At 46.3% G+C, this 6,538-nt stretch overlaps 1 long non-coding RNA gene across 3 annotated transcripts; it reads left to right on the forward strand.

Annotated features, from left to right (window-relative positions):
- Window positions 1-1,054: 1,054 nt before the first annotated feature.
- Window positions 1,055-5,570, forward strand: LOC123117442 (uncharacterized). Of its 3 annotated transcripts, XR_006457377.1 has the most exons (7): window positions 1,055-2,291; window positions 2,429-2,479; window positions 2,672-2,846; window positions 3,356-3,427; window positions 3,500-3,628; window positions 4,099-4,177; window positions 5,438-5,570. It is a non-coding gene; the product is annotated as an uncharacterized lncRNA (long non-coding RNA). The 3 variants fall into 3 exon arrangements; XR_006457378.1 differs by having other exon boundaries at window positions 1,055-2,479; window positions 4,096-4,177; XR_006457376.1 differs by having other exon boundaries at window positions 1,055-2,479.
- The last annotated feature ends 968 nt before the right edge of the window (window positions 5,571-6,538 follow it).

Below are 6,538 nucleotides of genomic sequence, written 5' to 3' on the forward strand. Positions count from 1 at the left end.
TGAAGATGCCACGGCCGATCTCCTGCCTTCTCTCAACCACAGCGACGCCACGGGTCCTCGTCCTCTCCGTCTGCCGCTCCTGCGGCGGGAGCGGGAGGGGACCCGGTGATCTTCTTGGTATAAGTAGATAGGATAGGCATAGTTTTCTGTCAGAGGTACTGCATCAATGGTGGAGATGGCGCCGCGTCGGAATAATCTGCTTATGCTCGTCCTCCATCTCGGTGATGTCCTAATGGGCGGCACCGAGGAGCAGGTGGCTCGGTCTTCTTGCCGGGCTCTAGTTCCGCTGAGATTTGTGTCCGCTGGTCAATGCACGACATCCTCCCGGGTGGCGTTGGTATCGACCTTAGCGGTTGTGTTTGGTGTCTTGCAGTGTGGTGCGTGGATGGCGGCAAGCAATGACATTCATTTTTTCGACCACGTTGGGTGAAGGATCTAGCGGACACGGGGAAGAACCCCGGGCGACGTGCCACAAAGTCTCGGTCTCGTCGCTTGCGGCGACCCAGTTCATCGGCTTGAAAAGCATCCTTGTATGTGAAGGTGCTCCTACAGATCTAGGTATAACGGCAACTCCCCTCTTTCTTCAGTGTTGCCTCGGTGACCATGAAAAATGAAGGTGGACGATGTTTCAGCATGGCACAAGATTCTGCCGGAGTGAAATGTTAGTTTTACTTCTTGTGGAGTCCTTGATGTAAAACTGCAATACATTTTATGTATGTCTCTTGTGGTGACATTGTGTGTAATCTTTGTAACCGTTTTTCTCAAGAAATATACTATGTGGCTACTTCAAAAAGATGACGCATGCAGCAAAGCGCGTGACAAACTTTCTACTCCGGTACAGATGCATCGCAGAGGAAGTTGACGTCCGGAAGGAAGCGATAAGCCGCTAGTCGGTCAAGTTTTTTCTTTCAAGGATAAGTCGGTTAAGTTTTTCTTTTTTAGGGAAGGGTTAAGTCGGTTAAGATATGTTTCCATAAATCTTTACCTATATATATATATATATATATCTTTATCTTTATCTTTATCTTTATCTTTATCTTTACCTACTAATAAACCACCGATCGCTTCTGGTCGTACGTCGTGGGTAATTTTGCAGAAAAGTCCCTGTGCTCTTTTGTATTCAACCCGCAGTCCAAAGCGAACCGGTATGAAGGGAAAAAAACACAGCCAGGCTCTGCCTCGGGCCGCTTCCTGCCCCGCCCCGCGCCGCCGGCCGCTTCCTGCCCCGCCCCGCCCGCGCCTCCGGCTACCTCCTGCCCGGCCCCGCCCGCGCCGCCGGCCACCTCCTGCCCCGCCCCATCTCCTCCTCATCCGCGGATTTCTTCGCTGTACACGGCTCCCCTGCACCTACTGGTCGCGACCTCACGGTAGGCAGAGGATGGGAGGGTGCGGCGCTCGCGCCCGGATCCCGGAGCTCGAGCGGGCCGATCTGCGTGTCGGCGACCTCGCGGTAGACAGAGGATGGGATGGTGTGCTGCGCTCGAGACGAGCGGGCTCGAGTAAGGAGATTGGAGGGTGGGGCTCGCGGACGGGGATGGAGAGGCGGGTGCCGGCAAGATTGGGGGCGGGGATGGAAAAGGCGGGGTCGGCAAGTTGGAAATCTGAGGATGGGAAGAGGCTGTGCTGCCGGCGGCCACGAGTGGAGGAGGGCATAAGCAGTGCTCCACCGTGGCGACCACCAGATACCCTGCCTCCCGTTCATCCCACGTTGTCACCGGCCTGCACCTCCGTGAGCTACCTGCCTTAGGAGTGTTTGGTGTGCACTCACAAGCTCGGCCAGGACACCATCGAGTTTGACTTCCAGTTCAACGCTGATGAATTCTTCGAGCCCAACCACGGTCAGACTCCCCTTTCTCCTCCCAGTAGCTGTGCCACCCCTGAAGAAGAAACATGGTGCCAAGTAATTGATTCACCCAGTTGTGTTTTCTTAAATCTAGCATAAGGAGCATGTTAGATTTCCAACAGACATAACATCCGAAAAAATAATAATCATTTACTTGATTTCTCACACAATTAACAGAATCCACAAAAACAGCTTAACCAAACAATTAGAGCATGAGGAAGAGATGATTCAGACAGAGCTGCAGTTGATGTGCCCCTGTGTGTGAATTGCTGTTGTGCTATGTGAGAGGTAAGAGCTTAAGATGCCCACGACGCTGGCATCGGCGCACTGATTGTAGAGGCCGTTGCCATGGTCATTGCCCGGCGGTTCGTCCTTGAATACCAAGCGGCTTGATGACAACACCGGCAACGTTTCCTGTGAGCAACCATCAACCTCATATTCAGATGGTGTAAGCTCTTCATTTGCTCACCAAAATGATTCGAATTTTGTGTCATGATTTTGCACGTTGCGATTATTCCTTCTTACTGTAGTGTGATGATGACCGAGTACTGTTAAATCTGTGATGGCTGCACTTCTTCCTTGCAGGTGGCAATCTGGCTCTGTAAAATCTGTGATGGCTGCATTTCTTCCTTGCAGGTGGTAATCTGGCTCTGTCTCCATCCTCTGAATCCATCCTGACGTCTCAAACCTGTTTAGTTGCATGCAACATATTACCACTCTTATCATCTTTCAATACCATATATGCGTGCATCTGTCTATTCCTCTTTTTTCCTCTTTCTTTCTTTTCTCAATGCTCAGCTCCCCTGTATGATGCTTGTAATGAGATAGATTGTCAGAGGCTGCACATTGTGGATTTGGTGGTAGAGGTGCATGTCGGGAACGTGCGCGGTGCATCAACGCCGTGGTCTGCACCGTACCCAACGAAGGCCATGGAGCCTGTGGGAGAGACGCAAAACCAAATGGAACCCTCAACCTGAAGATGTGGACTGCAATGTTGCTCCTGGTATATATTTGCTTCCACGGGATAATGCTCTATTGCTGTTGCGGCCTCCTTGTGATGCCTTCCCAGCTACCATCTTCTTCACTGAAGCTACATGATAAAGTTTCAAATTATGAACTAGATTTTTGCCAATGGCAATGTATTAGTACTTTGTGTTATGACTAAAGAAAGTACTTTGTGTCGGTATCTGTCATCAAACGTACATTAGTACAGTTTGTAGTCAACCAAGCACAACTTCTGTGATACTAAAATTTTGCCGATGGCAATGTATTAGTACTTTGTTTTCTGAAGAACCAAGTAGGAGCTCTGCCAAAATACTGTTAAGAAGAGTGAATGGAGTACTTACTGTGTATAACTATGGTTATAACTATCCAAATTTTATACGTAGATTTTTCTTTTCATATTTATAAGATAGAATCTCCTATAAGCAATAGTATGGACGGAATTTCTGCTGACTTACATTTCTATAAGATTGAGATAATGATACTACTGCTTAAATCGTTACACCAAAGGTTGTATACAAAGTCAATGCCCCCTCGGTTATACTGCCGAGAGCATCCATCACCATGATCATGGGAGAGCAGGTTAGGCATGTTACCACCAACATGATTTTTAATGTTTCTTTCTTTGTAATACTGATCATCTGTTTGACATAGTGCCTAGCCATGGTGCCATGGTGCCATGTGCAAGTCATTGTTGAGGGCGCATGGACAGAATTGCAGATCAATATCTAACACTATGTGCCAGGTCTAGGAGACCGGGGCATCCAGATGAACCTCTTCGAGGTAATTTCCAGGTGCCTAAAATGTTGTTGCTAACACATGTTTGTTATGCCTCTTTTTTTCTGAAATGACGCCCTTTACAAATTGTTTTGGTGCATATGAGCAAAGGCCCAGTTTTTTTTATTACATTTAGTTCACATCAACAACCGAATAACTCTTGCACTGAGTATATGTTTGGACAGATGGAAAGGAAAGTATTTACGTATTTTTTCTACTGATAATCATTATGTGCTTTTCACACATATTTGAGATATTTTCACTGGTTCAAAACTGATGTGAGATATTTCCAACAATAACTCTTTGCTATTTCATTTATGTGTATGAAGTTATTTTCCCTTTTCACTTGGTCACCACCTTTGGCTATTACTTTATAATTACAAAGATTATGTTAAAAATGTCGTAGAAGCCAAGAGCAATACTAACCTGTTCAGTTTGTCATGGCATTTGCAATTGCAATATGCACTGCATAGCAGTTTCACATCAAAAGGAAGATAAGATGAGGCAGCAGCAGATGGATTGGGAGCTGCACTTCATTAGTGCACCATGACATAGGTAAATAACACAAAAACTTTCAAATTTATTTTATATCCGTTGCAACGCACAGGCCCTTTTGCTATTCTTTTCTTTCCCTAATCTCTCCCTAATTTAATAATAAAGCACGGATTGAGTTTGTTGGGTTCACCGTCATTTTTTTTTCACTTCTTCCCTACGTGGTCTCTTTTGCCGGTTCCTACGAGGTGGTACTATTTTCTCCACGTCTCCTCTCCTCGATCGGATTTTAAAAGAATTGTACGTCCGGGTACAGGCAGCACGCCAGCCCATCTAACTAGCCGCAAAAAACACGGGCCTTCCTTATGGGCTGCCTGCAAGCTTTATTATCTTAGGTCTTAGAGAAAGAAACAAATCCTGCTACGATGCAGAATCGAGCCTGGGATCTGTCTAATTCTTTCGGCCAGGATAACCAACTGAGATAAACATATTACATGAAGAATAGTCCCACCTCACAATTTTGAACACAGTCAAACCAGTTAATATACCAGCTGCCACAGTAATTAACAAACAGCCGTGAAAAAAGGGCAGCTAATTATTGTGGCTAAATATATGCGGCTAATTCAAAGGAAGGATGGTGTGGGCTCGGAAGAAAATATAGGAAGGATGGTGTGGGCTCGGCAGAATATTTGAATGGATGGGATCCTTAATAAGGTAAGGAAGGATTGTGGTGGGCTTGCCAGAATATTTAAATGGATGGGATCCTTAATAAGGTAAAATAAAAAGGGATTATGTGAGGCTAATAATTAAAAGGAAGGATCTGATTGTGGGCTGAATATTTGAAGACGGTTGACTGTATGATCCGGTAAGGAATGATTTGATTATGGGCTGAATATTTGAAGATGGTTGAGGAGGATTGTGTGATCCGGACAAACTTGACCACAAGTGTGTCTCTAGAAATGTACAATTTTTTGTTGTTTCTCAAGTTGCAACGATGGCCATTTGTATCGACGCGAACAACATTTTTTCCTATGGATCTCTATAGGCCCAATAATAAAAGCAAATCATATGCTACCGAGTCAATTAAAGTCTTCCATAAAATGTATTAATATGTCAATCAATCATGTCATCTCATTATTTATGCTTTTTATTAATATTAATGTTATTTAGAGAGATAAGGCAGTATGTCTTCTCCTTATTACAATTGAAACCGTGTTTTAGGACCTCTAGAGCTTGATACCTACTATTTTTGTTTTTTTAGAATTGTTTGTGTAAAATGCCAGTATTTCCACTTCTTTTTATTTTGTTAATATTGTGTGACAGCGGCAAGGATCGCTGACAATTGGTACTCACCAGCCGCCCAGCACATGCCAAGACCGCATCTACAACCATCATGGAATATGTTTCAAGTCGGGAGAAGATAACCAGTTCTATTTTAACTTAGAATATGACGATGAATCATAGCTCTGTATAGAAAATTCAAGTTCATTTGGAAACCGTATATAACTTCCTATTGTGTGGGTCTAAAATTTTGGTGCGCGTTAAATTTCGCATGAACTATCATTGTGTTTTGCTCATCTAATTCTAACTAAATTTAAATACACATCAATTGTGTCTCCCGTAGCAACGCACGGGCATTTTTGCTAGTATATATATAATAATAAAAAAAATTGGGTTTCCTTCGTCTGTCGTCGCTAGCGATTTTGCAAAAGAGCCCCTCTGTTTGTAAGAAATCAACCCGCAGTCCTATTTTAACATGAGGAAACGCTTCGTTTTGCAAAAAAAAAAACTTCCATTAGTTAGAAATCTACCCCGCGATACTTAATTAAACTAATTCACCACCAGGAACCACCGCCGCTTATCCATTTGCGTTCTCCACCGCCGGGCACGCGTCGCGGCTTGCCGCCGGCGTCCACCCGCAGGAGCCAAGGAAGGGGTGATGCGTCGCGGCGGGCGTCCGCGCCGCCCGAGCCCAGGAATGGGGCGAGCCGTTGTGGCGCTCAAGATGGGCGCGCTGCTCGGGCAGCACAGCGGCAGCAGGGCCCTCCTCGCGGACCATGCACCGGCGGTGACGCTCTTCGGGCACCGCCGCGGCCGGCTGAGCCTGGCCACCCACGAGTGCACGCGGGCACCGCCGGCGTTCCTCATCGAGCTGCCCATGTTAGCGGCCGCGCTGCACAGGTAGATGGGCGCGGGGACCATGAGCCATTGTTGTGCGGTGGAGCTGCTGCTTCCTGTTCGAGAGGTAAGAGAGAGGGTGAGGAGAGGTAGTACACCGGTGGTAGAAGGGGATGAGGGAGGAGGTAGCTCACCGGCGGTGGGAGCCAATCTTAAGATACAGAAGAAATTCATGCAGCCATGATGGGCCACGATCCAAGCCGCCCCAGAATCCTTGCTTGCGTCACCGGCAAACAAGCAGGCAAG

This window comes from Triticum aestivum, chromosome 5B, assembly GCF_018294505.1.
Source record: "Triticum aestivum cultivar Chinese Spring chromosome 5B, IWGSC CS RefSeq v2.1, whole genome shotgun sequence".
In the NCBI taxonomy this organism is placed as follows: Eukaryota; Viridiplantae; Streptophyta; class Magnoliopsida; order Poales; family Poaceae; genus Triticum; species Triticum aestivum.